Source organism: Aquarana catesbeiana, linkage group LG04 (genome assembly GCF_042186555.1).
Source record: "Aquarana catesbeiana isolate 2022-GZ linkage group LG04, ASM4218655v1, whole genome shotgun sequence".
Taxonomy (NCBI): Eukaryota; Metazoa; Chordata; class Amphibia; order Anura; family Ranidae; genus Aquarana; species Aquarana catesbeiana.
The window spans coordinates 322,482,456-322,503,178 of NC_133327.1; positions in this window are offsets into that span (position 1 = coordinate 322,482,456).

Here is a 20,723-nt window from a genome sequence, read left to right on the forward strand (position 1 = left end):
GCCGCAGTATATCTGCATGAGGCGGTCGGCAAGTGGTTAAGGGCTAGTTTACACTTGCTTCAAAACATAGCTTTGGTTTGGAAACGCTTTGTTAAAGCTCTCTGAACGCCAGTCAAAGCCGCTGTCACTAAATAAAATGGATAAAATGGTTAGCTTACAGTCCTGTTTACACCTTGCTTTGGATTGGTGCTTTGGTGGGACTTTGATGGGGCTTTGGTGGGGCTTCGGTAATGCTTCGTGGGGCTTCAATGAGGCTTTGTGGGGCTTCAGTGTTGCTTCAAGTGAGCTTTGCCATAGACTTCTATGCAGGCTTTGAAGACCCTTTGAAGCACCACTGAAGCTACATGGGGTATAATTTTTGAAGCGAAGCCGAAGCAAAGCAAAAGCAGGTGTAAACAGGACTGTAACCTAACCATTTTATTTAGTGACAGGGGCTTTGACTAGCGTTCAGAGAGCTTTAACAAAGCATGTCCGAAGCCTTGTTTTGAACCAAGTGTAAACTAGCCGTGAATGTGTGTTGAAGCTGAAGCAAGTGTAAATGAGCCCTAACAGTGAAAGTATTCATTTGACAGTGACAGTTTCCCTTATAGTGGGCCCTTCCTACTTCTACAACCAACAAAAAACCCTATCTACATGCTGCTGCAGCAATCCTAGACTTTGCAATTTACTCCTAGATTCAGCTAGGGATTAGGGAAGGCAACAAATAAGTGTGTGCTTTGGCACTTTTACACACCCACTCAGACATAGTTATAGCACTCTTGCTCCCAGGCACATGGGATGGCACAGACCCCCCTTCCCCTACAACAACGGTGCTGTTGTTAGCAGATATGTTTAAAATGACTACCATTGTGGTCTGAAGCCTTTGCCGAGTATTGTCCATGGTAAAAGTAACAGCTATTTGGGTACCACATGCATGAAGAAGCATATGACTGCGCCACAAAGCTCAGTGAGAAAAGGACTTAAATGAGACAAGCTGATAGTAAAAGGCACGTTCTCCTCTCACAAAAGAAATCCCTGCCTTGAACCTACATGTGGGGTAGGTCATGAGGAAACCGGAGTTACGGGAGGAATATAATATGGAGGTTTGTGGTGCTGCCTGTGAGGAGAAGGTAAATATTTAGGGAGGTTTCAAGTGGGATGTTACACCTCTCCCTGACACAAAGGCAAAAGCCTGTCAGGGAATCTAGTGCCACCATCCAAGAGTGAATTCAAAATTACCTACTCTGAGGAAGCTTTGTGAGGAAACTATTTGTCACATTTCGTGATCATGTCTGGATACACCACACTGCAGGAAAAACTACAGGGGGTAAACCTAAGGGAATCAGCTGCTTGCCCATCCACAAGGTGGCTTTGGTTTGACACGTGTTACTGACACAGGCAAAGCTGCCATTTGTGTGTAGCACATCACCCCATATATGAGCAAAACAGTTGTATGCACAAAAGCATCCACTTTTCCCTTCCCAATTTCCAAAGCTGCCATTACCTTAGTAAACTGCATTTATTAAAAAAACAAGTTATGCCAGGCCTAATGTAAGAGCCAGTATTTTTTTTTCTTGCAAGGCCATGTTGCAGCTAATTCAGGCAGGGCAATGTAACCTTAAAAAAAGTCTGAAGTTCACCACCTTGCCAAGCAAAAACATTTAAAAAAAGTGATTCATAGATACACATAAACATTGAGAAATGGTGATAGAAATAAGACAAAGTGGTTCATCAAGTCTGTTCCACTTGCAAGATAGGGCCACCAGTCCAGATCCTGGCCTTGCAGATACTGGCCACGTTTTCTTGAATTTATCTGCACATGGTTCTCTGATGTGAAACAGCTTTTCAGTTTTGCCTCAACTGTATTCCTGGGCTCTTCTGGCAATATGGAGGGAAGGTATTCAAAGAAAGGGGTTGAAAATGACATCTCAAATGATAATAACACATGCAAAGTTGCAAAGCAGATCAATGAGGAGATTAAATAAGTCAAGTAAATATTATTCATCCAGCATTGAGTTAAAAAAAAATAACACTTTATCAAAAAAAATAAAAATAAGGATGATTAATTGGTAGCCAGAAAACTACAGGACTAAAAGGCCAGCTGAGTGATGGACTTTAATATTGTGTATTTCAGGTTGCAGCTCTCAAACACACCTGTGCAGTTGAGAAACAAACAGAAATAGAACCAGACTGTAATAAACACAATCAAGAGGCATTATTAGAAAAACAAAAGATCAGAGTGACCAGCTAGCATGTATAGTCAGTTACAAGCTGTGATTGGTAAATGGAGAAATGGGAACACAGGAAACGACATGGACTGTGGCTAGGAAGGTAACCTAATACTCAGGCAACAGATGTTGGTCTGAGTGGAGCTAAAAAGGGAGTAGAGACCAAATGCTAAAAGAACCACCAGGCATATCAAAGCTCAGAATATTTTACTAAACACAAATCTAAGGCGAGATTAGTATCACCCCCACAGATAACCTGACCCTTCAGGTATAGGGCCAAGGCGTGAAGAACGTGGCCTGACCGGCATTATGGGCATAATAAGAAATAAATGCACAAAACTGTTCTCCCACGAGGCCTTTAACTAAACTCCAAACACACCTCCAAAACGACCATTGCTTTGCCAAAGAAGCTGAGGGTAAAGGTGATGGACTGGCCAAACATGTCTCCAGACCTAAACCCTATTATGCATCTGTGGGGCATCCTCAAACGGAAGGTGGAGGAGGGAAAGGTCCCTAACATCCACCAGCTCTGTGACGTCGTCATGGAGGAGTGGAAGAGGACTCCAATGGCAACCTGTGAAGCTCTGGTGAACTCCATGCCCAAGAGGGTTAAGGCAGTGTTGGAAAATAATGCTGGCCACACAAAATATTGATACTTTAGGCCCAGTTTGGACATTTTCACTTAGAGTTGTACTCACTTTTGTTACCAGTGATTTAGACATTAATGGCTGTGTGTTGAGTTATTTTGAGGGGACAGCAAATTTACACTGTTATACAAGCTGTACACTCACTACTTTACATTGTAGCAAAGTGTCATTTCTTCAGTGTTGTCACATGAAAAGATATAATAAAATATTTACAAAAATGTGAGGGGTGTACTCACTTTTGTGAGATACTGTATATATACAGTCTTGTGTATCTATATATATATTTATATATATATATATATATATATATATATATATATATATATATATATATATATACTCTGCATTCAGTGTAGCCTATACCTACAGTGCATTCCCTGGTGTAATACACTTCATGCTGTGTACACAGTATCTAATACAGTGTGTACAGTGTCTACTACACTTCTAGTGGTGTACACAGTACACAATACAGTGCAGCCGTAGAACAGTTGCTAATACAGTGCAGGAGGTGTACACAGTATCTAATACAGTGTACTGTGGTGTTGCAAAATAAAATATACATTATGTCCGGAAGGCCACCAAGGAGAGGCAGACACTCACAGGCCCCTAAAAGAGGGAAAGCAGCCTCTGTGTCTACAGTCAACAGTGCTGCTCGTGGACATGGTGCATCCTCTGCAGGTGGCCTAGGGGTACGCTTGTTCTTTTTTTTCCTACTGCTGGCCATGTTATTGAGCCAGAACATCCAGAAGAGTTGGTGGAGTGGATAACAAAGCCGTCCTCATCCTCCTCATCCTCTGTCACCCAGGCTCAGAGTAATTTGCCTTCAAACGCAGCTGCCAAAGCAGCCTATTTCACCGGCTCTTTGTCCACAGTCACTCCTTCCGTAGCCCCACCATCATGCACGGAGGAATCCCCAGAATTATTCGACCACAGTGTCGGGTACATGCTGCTGGAGGATGCTTAGTGATTTGAAAGCTCCAATGTTGGTTCCCAGGTTGAGGAAGTGAGTAACGTGAGCCTAGAGAGAGGGGGTGCCCAAGAATGACAAGAAACTGGCAGTCATATTCCCCCAGCTGCAGCATACTGCCAAGTTTGCTCCAGTGACAAGGGGGGAGGGGACGATGAGGTCACTGACTGTACTTGGGTGCCTGGGAGAATAGATGAGGAGGAAGAGGCAGCCACCCTATTGCATCACACCGCAGAGCTCCGCAGGTGCAGGGCGCTGCTGACACCCCGCTGACTTTTAAAAGTTCCTTGGTAATCACCTCTGCACGCGCTGTTGGGACGCCCAGTGGAGGGGGCATCAAAGCCAATGCGTAGACTCATCACATTCATATTTGTGGTGGCTAGAATTTCGATAGCCAAGTCTTGGAGGTCCCACACGGTTCCTTTTTACTTACTAAAAGCTAAACTTTCATGGATAATGGTAAACGAACGCCTTTCGGCAATTTTGAAGGATAAGATCACTGGATTCAATAAAATATGGGATCCCTGGATCGGTACCTTACCAATACGTGGATACCTGACAACTGAAGCATCTGCTGCGTGACAGGAGCGCATCCACACCACCTCTCTATCCCCTATCCCTCCCTGTCTCTCACATCCCCCCTATTTTTCTTTTCTCTTCCTTTTTCTCATTCTCTTTTCAGGTCTTTTTCCAACACTGTTTCTTCCTTAACAGGTTGACAACTCGCCTCGGATTCAACCCGCATAGACGTATGATATACTATGTAAATTGGGAAGTACATAAGATACAATAGTTTTATAATACACCAGTAGAGTCTTATATAGATACAAAAGTCCATATACTGGCAAAGACACTGGCATTTCCTTATCCTTGGTTTTGTTTGTGGGTTTAGTTGATAACATGAATAAAATACTAGTAGATAAATAAGTATTGACTTGTAGGGACTGCACCTCCGCCTAGTCACAGCAAGCTCCCATGGGGGTGACAGGTGGAGGAAGACAGTGCCTCCTGCACAAGGTACAATCCCTACGAACCAAACAAATGTGATGTACCTGTAAGTTAATGTACTACCTTGAGAGTTGTTATTTTTTTCTTTTTTTCCACAGTCTATGATACCTGTAGAAGTATGTTAAATACTGTTCACCCTTTTGTATATTCAAAATTGAATAAACATTATTGATTAAAAAGTTCCTTGGTGTGGGCCTTTTTCGACACGTGTGCAGCAGATCGCATTTTCTGTTTGCAACCTATGTCTGAAGCGGATTAAGCATGGTCAGAGCAGTAGTCATTTGGGCATCACATGCTTGACCAGACATATGACACCTGCCATTCAGTCAGTTGGCAACAGCACTTGAAAGACCGACATCAAAGAAAAAGATGGACTTCTTGCTCCTTATCTGGGATCTCCAACCCTACTATACCTCCAGTCCTCTCAAAAACCTGCACTGAGAGGAATGAAGGTATAGCAATAGGTGTCCCAAGTACTTGCAGCCAACCTGCTAGCAGTACACCACCATCTGATTTTAGCAGGCAAATTTTCCTACCCCAGTTGCTGAACCATAAATAGAAATTCGGTCCCAGCCATCCACATGCTCAGTGTCTAAATGTTAGCTTGGCCAAATTGCTAGCACTGCAACTGCTGCCTTTTCAGCTGGTAAAATCTGCTCCCTTTTCGTGAATTTGTGGAATGTGATGTACCTCAGTGGCAGGTTCCAAAACGCCATTTCTTTTCACGGAAGGCCATTCCGGCTCTCTACCGACGTGTGGAAGGCAATGTTTTGGCCTCATTGGACAGGGTGGTCAGCAGTAAGGTGCATATTACCACTGACTCATGGTCCAGCAGGCATGAACAGGGACGTTACCTTTTCTTCACACACACTGGGTAACTCTGCTGGCAGCTGGGAAGGATGCAGGACAGGGTTCAGTGTTGTTGGAGCTTTTTCCACCACCACGCCTCCAAAATGCTAGTGGTGATTCTGCCACAGATCTCTCCTCCACCCCTTCTTCTTCTTCTTCCTCTATGGCCTCTTCTACAGATTTGTCCTCTGAACCAGCGGTGCTCCATAAGCAATCAATGGGCTACGCAAGCAGTCAGGCTAAAAGAATCCATTCGGTGCTTGAGTTGGTCTGCCTAGGGGACAGGAGCCACACTGGGGCAGAGATTCTGTCAGCTCTGCAGGGGCAGGCTCAGAGGTGATTGACGCCACGCCAGCTTCAGCCAGGAATGGTTGTATGCGACAGTGGTACCAACCTTCTCTCTGCCCTCCGACAGGGACACTTGACCCATGTTCGGCACACGTCCTGAATTTGGTGGTGCAGTGGTTCTTGAGCAGGTACCCAGGCTTACAGGATCTCCTGAGGCAGGCCAGAAAAGTCTGTGATCGTTTCTGTCGGTCATACAATGCCAGTGCTCGGCTGGCTGACAGTCAAAGGGAATGCAACCTGCCCACCAACCGCCTCATTTGTGACATGCCCACCAGGTGGAACTCAACGTTGGCAATGCTGCAGCAGCTGCACACACAGCAGAGGGCCGTCAATGAGTACCTATGCGAGTATGGCACCAAGACAGGGTCAAGGGAGCTTGGCTTCTTTTCGCCACGACAGTGACCACTGATCATGCATGCACTTTCCTGTCACCATTTGAGGAGGCCACAAAGATGGTGAGCAGTGATATTGCATGCATCAGTAACAGTGTCCCTCTAGTCTTCATGTTGGAGCACACATTTTTTGGAATCATGGACAGGGCACTTGAGGCAGAACAGCGGGAGGAAGAGGAGGATTCCTTACCTCTCAAGGCCCCCTTTATCCAGATAGCATTCCTGTGGGCCCGCCAAACACACAGGAAGAAGAGGAGGAGGATTGTGTCAGCATGGATGTAGAGGATAACACTCAGCAGCAGTCTTCAAGGCATGGCTTTCAGTCCCCAGAAACCCAAGGAGTTGTACGTGGCTGGGAGGAGGTAGTTACAGATCATGTGATCCTTAGTGACCCAGAGGACTCAGAATCAAATGCCTCTGCAAACTTAAGCTGCATGGCCTCCCTGATACTGCAAAGCCTGCAAAAGGACCCTAGGATTCGTGGTATTAAGGAGAGGGATCATTACTGGCTGGCAACCCATCTTGATCCACATTACAAGGGTAAGGTTTTAGAACTCATTCTGCTTTCACAGAGGATGGAACATCTTCAGGAGAACTTGAAGAAAGGTTTGTGCAATGCATTTCCAGACCCTGGGAGGTTACAATTTCCTGGTGCTGTACAACGTGTTGCTGAGGCTTCGTTCAGTCAGAGGAAGAGCGGTGGAGAAGGTGGCTGGCTGACCAATGCCGTTAAAAAAAATTTCAGTCCTCAGCGCGAAGGTCTGATCGGTTCAAGCAACCATCGCCAGCGTCTGCATTACATGGTGCAGGAATATCTAGGGGTAAGAGCAGACTTGGTGACCTTTCCAACAGAGCATGCACTTACCAGGTCTTGAGGATGGACCACGGGCCAGAACTAGCTTAATATGCAATTGAGCTACTGGCCTGTCCTGCATCCAGTGTGCTTTCTGGACGCACATTCAGTGCTGCTGGAGGGTTTGTAATGGATCATAGAGTGCCCTTGTCCACAAACTCCGTTCATAGGCTCACATTCATAAAAATGAATCAGTCTTGGATCAGCAGCTATCAAGCACCTGATGCTGATGTAACTGATTGAATTTGCTATGGATGTGGGATCCCTTGAAGACTGCCTATGCTGACTATCCTATTCCTCCTCAATCTTGATGATGCTAGCTTCCAACAATATTTTTGGTGTAGGGCACCACCACCCAAGGCCCAATTTTTCTGCCCCTGCTTAACAGGGGCATGTAATTACAATTTTTGATATAATATTTCAACGCAGGGCCCGTTCCTGCGCCCAACAAGAGTATCTGTGAGGGGTTACAGTGTTGTGGTACCACCACCACCCCAGGCCCAATTTTTCTGCCCCTATTTAACAGAGGCATGTAATTACAATTTTTGATATAATATTTCACAGCAGGGCCCGTTCCTGCGCCCAACAAGAGTATCTATGAGGGTTTACAGTGTTGTGGCACCACCACCACCCAGGGCCCAAGTTTTCTTTCCCTGTTTAACAGGGGAATGTAATTACAATTCTTGATATACTATTTCACAGAAGGGCCTGTTCTTGCACCCAACAAGAGTAACTGTGAGGGCTTATAGTGTTCTGGTACCACCAACAACTATGGCCCAATTTTTTGCAGAGTATATAGGGCAGGCCATATAGTATATATACTGCTGTTCAGAGTATATAGTGTCTGGGGGACCCCCACGCCATTTTTTATTTTAAATTTGGGTGTGGGGTTCCCTAATATCCATACCAGACCCAAAGGGCCTGGTAAGGACTGGGGGATGGTTTTCATCTATATTTCCGGGACCCGACAATACATTACAGCCGCGAGTAGTTTTGAATTAAATTTTTTCCTTTAGAAATTTAATTTTGCTGTGGTATTGTTCTAAACACGGGAAAAAATGCGCTACTTTACAGACATACTAAGGACACCCCCCAGGCACAATATTTAAAAGAATATTTCATTTTTATTGTTTCATTTTAAGCATTATTAAAATCACTGCTCCCGAAAAAAATGGCTTTTTATAAAACTTTTTTTGCATTGATACATGCCCCCTGGGGCAGGACCCATGTCCCATAGACTTTAATGGTGTTCACGTGTTCGATTACATTTTTCGCCTGTTCACATGTTCTGCTGTGAACCGAACCAGGGGTGTTCGGCTCATCCCTAGTAACAACACATAAACATAGAAAAAGAGAACCACTAAAATGTAACCATTATCATATCCCATAAAGAACTCTATAGGAGAGTGTAGAGTCCCAGAAAAACAAGAAAAACACATCTCAACCAATCAAATAAAGTTCCAATTATATTTTGTAGTTGTAACCCATGAGGTATTTCAAAGTTCCTGGCAACCAAGGGGATCTAAAAGAGACCTCTAACCTCCTAACATCAGAGAATGACAAAATCTTCATGGGGGTCTAGAATTCCCGGAACACCCAGAGAATGCTTGATGCCCTGGTGGCGTAAGAAGGCGAGTAGGCCCCCTGAAGATGATAAATTCCCCAGAGATGTACCATCTTGAGAGATGAGCCCAAGCCTTAACAATAAAGCTTCTCCATCCACAAAAGGTAGAAAAGAAATGCTGTCAGTTGGCATAAGTGAAAGACATAGGCGTGCGCACATAGCGTGCCTGGGCACATCCTAATCACCTAGTGCATTTTAGCATTATCGCTCTCTGTGTGCCAGGAGGGAGATAGGAAAATCTCCCTCTTACCCCATTTGCTTACGCAGTTCTCTTTCACTGTGCCGGCAGGGAGATTAATGTACTGGGGCCATATACATTTACACACACACACACATGCATGTGGGTTTGAGCTTTGGGGTGCACACCCTAATGCAATAGGCTGTGCACACCTATGGTGAAAGACAAACAGATTAGGAAGGCCCATCTATATTTAATCGACTTACGTGTCAGGGCCATAAGTAGCAGTTTCTGAGCTGTAAAAGGGGAGATGCCCCCAAACACTTGAACTGAAAAGCTAAGGAGAGAGAGACTAGATGTCTCCCTAGACTTCTGCATCACCAGCTCCTAGGTTTAGTAGTAGTGAGGTTTAACAATGATATCTCGTGGTGGCCTATCAGAACGTTGAAGATGTAAGGCAGGATTGGCCCTGTCCAGGTCTAGTCGATGATTCGGGAGATCAAGCAGAAGTTCTGACAGAAAGAAATGAACAGCAGAGTCTACATCCTTAATTGATTCAGGAAGGCCTAGTATATGAAAATTATATCTTTGAGACCTGTTTATCAAGTCATCAATCTTTTCCAGGGCTTGGTCTAATTGTTGTTGCAGACTCTCTATGTAGAAGGTGTTTTGATTAGTACGAGAGACAGTCGCCTCTAGCTTGGTTTCAATAGTGTCAATCCTAGTCCCCAGCTCCTACAGATCCACTTTGATGGCCATGGTGATCTGCTTCACCGTTTTTGCCAGGCCCTGCTCCAATAGCTCTACAAACTTAGTAAATAATGTCTGATGGTCATTATCCTCTAAGGGAAGCAAGCTAAGAGTGGAATCTGGAAAAGTAATACTGGCGGGAGACTGCATCAGCTGTGAGAGCAGCAAATCATCCAATGTCTGCTCTATCAGTAATTCAGTGGACACTGGGGATTTATGAGCAAGGGGCAATGTACTCACAAATGATGGATCCAGTGGCTCATTACTCGAGTCAGCAGGGCTGGAGTTCCCCGAGGAGCTGGTGCCATGTGGAGACGGCTGAGAAGCAGCAGGCACCATCTTGCCTGAGGCCCCCGAGGAACGAGTAGTTGGTGTTCACTTCAAGCAACCCAGTTTGTCTTGCAGGTCTAACATGGGGGGAGGGGATTTACTAATACTGGAGCACACAGAACCTGGTGCAGCTCTGCACAGTGACCAGTTAGCTTCTAACTTCAGCTTGTTCAATTTGACAAAACGTAGAAGGTGCTTGGTAATGATGCACAGTGGCACCAGATTCCGTGAGCTCCAATTTTAGTAACCCCCACCCCAAATGTTAGACTTGCAAGGTAAACTGGGTTGCTTAAAGTGTACCAGGAGGTATATTGGAAAGCAGACATTCTATTACTAATTTCTTCTTTAGGGTTTGAACTTTCAATAAAGTTTTTCCACCCCTTAAAACATTTTTTGGTGTTTTTGTCTTTATTGAATTCTGCTTCTAGCTTTCAGTATTCTAAACAACAAACATAATAAGTCTTGTAGAATCTTTTCTGTTGTGGGGGGGTTAAAGGCGATATTATACATCACCTATCAGTAAGTAGGCGAATGTGTATCCACTAATCTAATTGGTTCAGAGAGGGTTCCCAGTAGCTGAAGCGTAATAGGAGGTGATCTGAAGGAATCATTATGTGTGTTAATTTCCGAATGTATGAGATAATGTCCTGCCAATAATGAGTTATATCTGGACAATGGCAGAGGTGATGGGTTAAAGGGGCATTTGGAACATTTAATGATTCTTTGTTGTCTTGTATTGGCAATATGGAAAGGTAGTAGATCTATGCATGATCTTGAATTGCGTTTTCCTCTATAACTCATTAGTGATGCATTTCCATGCAGTACAAAAGCCTGATAATTTTGTTCTGTAATATCTTTCACTGGGAAGTCCTTGGTCCAATTTTACCATTCAATGTATCTAGAGGTTTATTGTAGTAAGTGTTAAGAGAGCAGTAGAGGTTGGACATTGTCAATTGGCCTTAGGCTGAATGTACAACCAGCCTGACAGATTATTTTATGATTATTGCTACAGGCTGCTATAGCCACTAGCGATAATCACTGTCTTCTCCCAGTGGGGACAGCTCCCCCCTCCCCCTCCACTGGGAGCAGACAATAGCTCACAGGAGGGATCACTTGGAAAGCAGGAGGGATCACTTGGAAAGCATCGAAAGCATCGGAAGCCAGAAATGTAGCAATAAATGCAAGCAATTAGCATTTTCAGTGGCAGGGCAGAAATTGCAACCCTGGAATTTATATTAGCACAGGTCAGTACCATTTATTTTAGTGTCCAATTGTTTGACTAAGGTTCTTGAGAAAGGCCTTGGTAAGAGAAGATTGCCAGAAGTGAAGAAATGAAAACAGCCCTTAGTTTATTTCCTATGTTTTTGGTATAAAATCCTGGTACCCAACCTATTGCCTTTGGGACTTAATGTGCCTTCCTCAGAGCCCAGTTATTTGTGTAGGGAATTAGAAAAGGGCTATAATGTCAGTCTCTGTCTATCTCCAGCAGCATTCCTCAAGTCTTTAACCATACCACTAGTATCTTTGCATTCTTTGATAGTCTTCTGCAGCTTTACATATGCTGAACATATGTAATACATGCAGTATACATAACTTTATCCTACTGAATTGGTTGCTATGAATATCAGCTTGACTTCTAGTTTCATATTAGCCCCAAAGTCCACGTTGCTTGCTTAGGTGTTGATTTAATGTAATGCAACTATGTAAATCAAGCCCATTTACACAGGTGGGGTGGATAATTTGCTGCTAAATGCTAACCCTGGACCCAGCAGCACTCTGTGCTATGGCAACATACAAACTGGCTGATTAGATGCAGCCAGTTTGTGTGTGGTCAGAGGCTCCGAAGAAATGGCATCCCTGGATGCACCCTGTCTGCATCCAGGGTCAGTCAGAGGTGCAATTCACGTTTAACGTCTCACATGAGCATTTAGGTCTTGTTCACATGGGGCGTATGCATCCATGCCCTGTTTGAGGGCCATGTATACCCAAATAGGGATGCGCAGGTGTTCCATGCATTCCAGTGCAAGCAGACCCATAGCTGTCAGTTAGAAGCAGCGGCTGCACAGACACAGCCACTGCTCCCAATGTGACTTCTGTGTGGCTGCATGTGCATGGTCCTCCTGCAGCAGTAGCACTGGCCATTTGTATGTAGTACACACACTATGTGCATGCAGTGTTTTGGTCTGCCGCCAAGAATGCACTAATTCTCATGTTGGCCACCACTGGCTGCCTGTGTGGATGGAGCCTAAACCAATTAGTGTATCCTACACTAGCCGAGAGTCTCAATGGGGTCAGCCTAGACCAAGTATGCAGGTCAAGAATCCTAATTACACACTGACCTCACCGGCTACATATTTGCCCCAGTTCAGTGAAAAGGAAAGATCTGGAAACCAGCAAGTTAAAGGATATGTTCACCTTCGGGAATATGTTCCACCCACGCATACGACCGAGTCATTTATTTACAGAGTTCTGTGAATGAATGAACTACAAGTATTGACACCCTTTGCGGCTGTCAGCTGGTAGTTCTCAATGAACTACCACAGCACTGTTGAGCGCCAGTCAGTGTGAAACTAGCTGCCTATACATCAGCTTAGAATGAGTCTGCAGGAGACCTGTATGGCACCAGCGACCTCCTGATCACTGGTGCAATGCTTTCCAGGCCCCAAGAGAAAAATCAGTAAATGCACATTTACCTGCAAAAAAAATTGCATTTTTTTTTTTATTATTAAAAGGTAAACCTATCATTTAAGCATGATAGCCAGGGCACTACTGTTTTCAAATGGAGGTCATAAATGGCAGTTTCCTATTATTAATCTAGTTCAAATACAGTGAATCGAAGAGCCTAACATAAAAGATTGTCTCGGATACACTGTGCCATTTTTTGAATTGCAATAATGTGATATTCAGCAAACATTTGGGATGAGTCATTGCACAGAAACACATATTCTGCTTACCTCAACATAATAATACATTTAAGAGCTTTAATTAACATTGAATTTTAAATTGTAGGTAGCATGTCTAACAAGCATCCACCTATATGGTAGCACATTTACAAACCTGAATGACAAGCTTCTCATCTGCTGCAGTCATCGTGATTATTGCATGACATGATAAATAAATACATGGGTTACTGGTGAAGCGATGAACACCAACAGATAGATATATTAGTAATCAAACTTTATGTTCCAGACGGTTGTTTCTAAAATAAATTAAAACAGGTTGCACCTGTTTTAATAGGTGTAATAAAATTTTAAAAGGACCATAAAACTCATATTATATAATATCAGCCCTATGATGATGCAAGGTCCAGAAGGTTCATTTTTTGTGGCTACATCTGTTGCCTTAACTACAAAGTAACAACATGCATTGTTACCTCTGTGTGTAATATACTAAACAGGCTGATGGTAAGCTGCAATCCTGACTTGCTGAAACCGAAATTCCGGTTAGTAGTTGTGGGTCTGAAATCAGCGAGAAACCAAGCCTGGAAAACTCAGGAATAGTACATTAAAGTGATTGTAAAGTCTTGTTTAAAAAAAAAAAACATGTTAAACTTACCTCCTCTGTATAATGGTTTTGCAAAGAACAGCCCAGATCCTCCTCTTCTTGGGTCTATCTTCGCTGCTCCTGGCCTCTCCCTCTGTCAAGTGCCCCCACAGCCAGCAGCTTGCTATGGGGGCACCCGAGCCGTGTCACAGCTCCGTGTGTCCATTTAGACATGAAGCCCTGACTGGGCTCCACCCCCTCTCTCCCCTGATTGGCTAACTGACTTTGATTGACAGCCACGGGAGACAATGACACCGCTGCTGTGTCACAGCCAATCAGGAGGAGAGCGCCAGGCAGATAAGACACTCCTGGACATTGCTGAAGAGAGATGGGGCTCATGTAAGTAATTAGGGAGTGCTGGGGAGGCTGCTACATGCAGAAGGCTTTTTATCTTAATGCATAGAATGCATTAAGATAAAAAAAAATACCTCTGCCTTTACAACTCCTTTAACCACCTCCCATCCACGCTATGGCCAAAAGACGGCTGCAGCGCAGACCTAATTTGCCAGGAGGGTGTCCACAGATGTCCTCCCATGCTCGAGCGGCCTGTGCGCCCCCTACAGGGCGCGCGCGGCACGCTTTGTGATCAGCGAGTCTATGAGACCCGGCTGATCACAGATCGAAGTAAGGGGTTGATCCCGACCCCTTACCATGTGATCAGCTGTCAGCCAATGACAGCTGATCATGTGATGTAAACAGAGCTGGTAATGAGCTATTTTTTCTCCTCACGCTAGTAGCATGAGGAGAAAAAAAAAAGCCAATCACTGGCGGCTGTGAGAGGGACATCAGTGCCGATCGATCGTGGAGAGCCTCTGCAGAGGCTTCTGTGCCCACCTGTGCCACCTACCAGTGCCCACCAGCACCACATACCAGTGCCCACAGTACCACACATCAGTGCCCACAGTGTCAAGTGTCACCTATCAGTGCCCACAGTGTCATCTATCAGTGCCCACAGTGCCATCAATAAATGTAACCAATCAGTGCCTCATCACCAGTGCTGCCTATCAATACCACCTACCAGTGCCCATCAGTACCACCTATGAGTGCCCATCAGTGACATCTATCAGTGCCACCCATCAGTGCCACCCATCAGGGCCCATTAGTGCCATCTTATCAGTGCCCGTCAGTGCTGTCTTATCAGTGCCTATCAGTGTCGCCTTATCTGTGCCTATCAGTGCAGCCCATCAGTGCAGCCTCATCAGTGAATACCAATGAAGGAGAAAAATTACCCGTTTGCAAAATTTTATAACAAACCATGAAACGTGTTTTTGTTTTTTTCAAAGATTTCTGTCTTTGTTTAGCAAAAAATAAAAACCCAAGTCGTGATTAAATACCACCAAAAGGAAGCTCCATTTGTGTGAAAAAAATGATAAAAATTTCATTTGAGTACAGTGTAGCATAACCGCGCAATTGTCACTCAAAGTGTGACAGTGCTGAAAGCTAAATATTGTTCTGGGCAAGAGGGGGGTTTAAGTGCCCAGTAAGCAAGAGGTTAAGGAGGACCTTTTCCAATGCATACAGTATATTACTCTTTAAATGCTATATTAAGGTTTAAGACTGGATGAAGCACAGTATTGTTTGTTTTTCAGTTAATATATTCAACTGAATTGAGCTTGCAGTTCCGCTCCTCAAAATAACAATTATGTACAATCATTAAAGGCCTTTGGAAACAAGGGGATGATTTATTCAGAATTACCTTTCTGCGGTGCTCTTTTAAGTTCTGTATTGGAGTCCCTTTTTGCTACATCTTATCTTGACCTACAAACATTTTATAAAGATTTTTAAAATGACACTATTAAAAACCCCATAAGCTTAAAGCTATCTGGCAAATTTAAAGAAATGCACTGCATCTAAACACAACAAGCCAAAAACATTATTTAATTCCATTTTTAATATGGAAAGCAAATTCACCCACCTATCCAAGCTACATTTGAATCACTTTGAAAAAGCATTCATTTCTGGTTGTGGCCATCTTGAGTAAGGGCAGATGATTCATGTAGCATTTACTTCCTGGAATCCATCTGCCCATAGCTCAGGCATGCAGGCAGGAGGGTGTGTTTAGCTGAGAAAACCTCTCCTGAAGACTCCTGGGATGTATGACATCACTGGCCTAGGTCTGAAAATCTGAAGAAATGTGAAAAAAGTTTTAGGCTGGGTTCACACCTAATACCTATCAGTGTTAATTTTGGCAGCAAATTTCGATTCAGTTTTAGTCTTATGCCCCGTACACACGGTCGGATTTTCCGATGGAAAATGTCCGATCGGAGCGTGTTGTCGGAAATTCCGACCGTGTGTGGGCTCCATCGGACATTTTCCATGGGATTTTCCGACACACAAAGTTGGAGAGCAGGAGATAAAATTTTCCGACAACAAAATCCGTTGTCGGAAATTCCGATCGTGTGTACACAAATCCGACGGACAAAGTGCCACGCATGCTCAGAATAAATAAAGAGATGAAAGCTATTGGCCACTGCCCCGTTTATAGTCCCGACGTACGCGTTTTACGTCACCGCGTTTAGAACGATCGGATTTTCCGACAACTTTGTGTGACCGTGTGTATGCAAGACAAGTTTGAGCCAACATCCGTCGGAAAAAATCCTAGGATTTTTTGTCGGAATGTCCGAACAAAGTCCGACCATGTGTACGGGGCATTAGTCTTAGGACTAAAATGGCATTTTAGTTTTAGTCCCATTTTTTCTTCTGCAATTGATTTAGTTTTAGTCGTATTTAGTCGACTAAATCTCCAGTACATTTTAGTCGACTAAAATGTCCTACGTTTAGTCGACTAAACTCTTCAGTACATTTTAGTCGACTAAAACTCATTTTAGTCGTCTAAAATCTAATGGGTGTAATTAAATTGTAATGCATTAGTTAACATTTCTCTACAATTTCCAAACTCATTATATATTGCTGGAGTGAAAAATTGAATATGTTAGTTATGGTATTAAGGTCCGATCGTGTGTGGGCTCCATCGGACTTTTTCCTTCGGAATTTCCAACACACAAAGTTTGAGAGCAGGCTATAAAATTTTCCGACAACAAAATCAGATCGGTTAAATTCCGATTGTGTGTACACAAATCTGACGCACAAAGTGCCACGCATGCTCAGAATAAATTAAGAGACTAAAGCTATTGGCTACTGCCCGTTTATAGTCCCAACATATGCGTTTTACGTCACAACGTTCAGAACGATCAGATTTTCTGACAACTTTGTGCGACCGTGTGTATGCAAGACAAGTTTGAGCCAACATCCGTCGGAAAAAATCCATGGATTTTGTTGTCGGAATGTCCGATCAATGTCCGATCGTGTGTACAGGGCATTAGTCTTTTGACTAAAATGGCATTTTAGTTTTAGTCCCATTTTTGTCTTTTGACTAAAATGCCATTTTAGTTTTAGTCGTATTTTAGTCGACTAAAATAGTATTCATTTAGTCGACTAAAAGGTTTTAGTCGTTTTTGTCGACGAAATTAACACTGATACTGATGCAGCACCCAGCAAGGGTCCTGTGCGTCCCTGTTCACCGTTTCAGATCCGATTTCAGGCTGAATTTTTGACTGAATTCGGACCTGAAACAGACCAAAAGAAACACAGGACTCCTGTGCAAATTCACACTGTAGATGTGTGGACCTGCTTCATAGAGAGCTGGTCAAAATCTCCTGCTATTGCGAACTGGATGCGGTGAAACCCACATCCAATTTGCAATAGTGTGAACCCAGCCTCAAAACAAGTAAATATAATATATATTTCGATCTATTACTAATGCTAGAAGCATAGGGATTAAAAATAGGGAATGTTGATTAACCACTTGCCCCGCCACCGGGCGGTGCGACTCTCATTGTGGGTGGACGTCATATGACAGCCTCCCAGAATAACAGCTTTCGCGCAACCCCGGGGGCGTGCAGCGAGTCGATCACGGGCCGAGCCGGTCACATGTAAACACGGAGATGCCAGTAATCTGCGCTCCTCGCCTCACATTGACAGAGTGTGAGGAGAGGAGAGCCAATCAGCGGCATCTCCTCACAGGGGACAGCTAGGTATGTAATCAGGGCACTGGTCATCAGTGCCCTGATTACAATTAGTACCCACCAGTACCAGCAATGATTGCCCACCACTGCCAGCAATCAGTGCCAACCAGTGCCCACAATTGCCACCAATCTGTGCCCACAAGTGCCAGCAATCAGTGGCCATTAGTGATGCCAGTCAGTGCTGGCTACCAGTGCTGCCCATTAATGCCCATCACTGCTGCCCATCAATGCTCATTAGTGCTGCCTATCCGTGCCCACCAGTGCTGTCTATCTGTGCCCACCAGTGCCGCCTATCTGTGCCCACCAGTGCCCACCAGTGGCACCCATCAGTGCCACATATCAGTGCAGCATATTTGTGCCTCCTCATCAGTGCCACCTAATCAGTGCCCATAAGTGCTGCCTCATCAGTGCAGCCTATCAGCGCCCATCAGTGCCGCCTCATCAGCGCCCATCAGTGAAGGAGAAAAATTACTTATTTACAAAGACTACTGACAAAAACTAAGAAAAACTTTTTTTTTCCAACATTTTTGGTCTTTTTTTTTTTTTTTTTTAGGAAAAAATAAATAACCCAGGAGTGATTAAATACCACCAAAAGAAAGCTCTATTTGTGTGAAGAAAATTATAACAATTTGACATGGTTACAGTGTAGCATGACTGCGCAATTGTCATTCAAACTGTGACAGCGATGAAAGCTGAAAAAAAAGGCCTGGGCAGAAAGGGGGTGTAAGTGCCCAGTATTGAGGTGGTTAAAGAGTGGAGTTTGGCTTTAATATTGAATACATAGGTAATAAGTGGTATTCACTTATTGCTATACAGGCTCTTGAATACACATTTTGTTGACTGGAAATTGTTCAGGTTTTACTGGGTTTTTTTTAAAGATGGCTGTTTGCTGGCAAACCAATGGTTCTCAAGGGCCTGGTCAATTATTCCAAAACTTTCCATGCCCCAGCAGTAAAAAATAAATAAAATAAGTATTTCAAATGTATCAAAGGCAGGAAGAAGGGAGGTGGTTGAGAACCACTGCGTGGATAATTAGGGATATTTCTAGCATCACAGATTTCCTTTAAATATAGGTATATATTAGGTGAAGTTAGGATTTAAGACATCCTGGGAAAAATACATATCTACACTCTATCATGGCAGCAATGAAGCAGAAATATACCCCGTTAACACAGTGGGGGAGGTTTACTAAAACTAATGCACACAGAATCTGGTGCAGCTCTCAATAGAAACCAATCAGCTTCCAGGTTTTATTTTCAAGCGTAATTGAACAAGCTGAAGTTAGAAGCTAATTGGTTACTATACACAGCTGCACCAGATTTTAAGTGCTCAAGTTTTAGTAAATCTCCCCCCAGTGACATGATCTCCCCCTGTCATGATTCACCAACGCTGTGCCTTACCAGAGTTAGATGAGCAGAGAATAGCATGAAAATTGTCAGTCCTGTGAAAGTACCCATACCAGGGGCACAAGATTCCATTTCTCCTTCACTACCCCCCTACCGCATGGACAGGGAGTAATTCTCTGTGTGTACCCTCTGCTCATGGCTACATTTATCCTTCACTTTCATCACTTCCTAAAGTGATTGTAGTTTTGTACCTGTGGAGGACACCCTACCAGAGCAGGGTGGGCTGTCACTCTTGACATGCAATGTGCCCGGTCAGGGTAAAGGCAGCTCAGATCGTCTGGGGCTCAGCAGCTTCCTGTCTGCTCAAACAGCTGAAGTCTAACTACTAGACTTAAGCTGTCAGAAAAGATGGGAAGCAGCGGCCTGGCCTGAAGGGAGGTTGTGGCTCGGCTGCAGGCCGTAGCCCGATGGTTGAGAACCACTGCATTCAATGTTTGCATAGAAACAGATTTCAACCAAACCAACATTTACAGTTTCCTTGTTGTAATGAGCAACATACTTACCGGACAATTCAAGGTTGCCGATAGATATTTAATCAACTAGCAAAGTGACTGTTAAATTTGCGAACTGAAGATTAGCAAATATTGTAAACCTGCGTCCACTTTGAATACCCAATCATATGCAAGGAAAATAAAAAACAGATGTATTTTTTTTGTATATAAAACCAAAGGATCCCCACCATGTTGTCCTCAACCAAACACTTGGGGGGGGATTTACTAACACCGGAGTGCAAAATCTAATGCAGTTCTGCAGAGAAACCAATCAGCTTCCATGTTTTTTGGTCAAAGCTTAATTAGAAGCTAGAAGTTAGAAGCTGATTGACAACCATCCACAGCTGCACCAGATTCTCAGTGCACCAGTTTTAGTAAATCTCCCCCCCAGGTCCCAGTATCTTGTGCCTCTCCTAATAGATCTCCAAGGAAAGTATATGAAAAACCAGTGCTGCAGAGGGCAATACCTTAAAGAGGAACCACAGTCTGCTCACATCATTTGCAATAAAAATGTCTTTTCATTCTGAAGCTTTCCTCCAACCACTTTGCATATTATTTGATATATACTGTGATTCTGTACTTGCTAAATATGCTGCAAAAATCTCCCTCCACTAAGCCTGGCTGCATCCATTTTAACTGTGGGCAGCTGAATCTGCTGCCTGTTCACTTCCTGGATTTACACAGTGGCATACCTCCAGATCTGCAGCTCTCATTGGCCCTCTTATGACTCATCCCCCCTCCCTGGCAAACTCTCACGAGAGTTAGAGAGCGAGCTGTGCATGATGTAATAAGCCTAGGCTTCATGACCAGACAAGAAACAGGAAGTGGGCTGTATAAGGTATTTACTGGCAGAAAAAACAATGTTTTACTATCCAAAGTTAAAACAACAAGGGCAGAAGAATTAATAGATGGAAAGATGAAAAAATGAGTGAAGGACCGCTTTCAGGTGAATCGCAAAGAACATTAAGGCACAGAAGTGAAACCTACAGAGCTTGCTGAACTCATGATCTAAATTAGGGATACATCAATGCCTGTTTTTTAAGAGCAAATACGAGTATCGATACTTGTCCTCAACTACTCGCTGATACCAATTACTGATACTGGC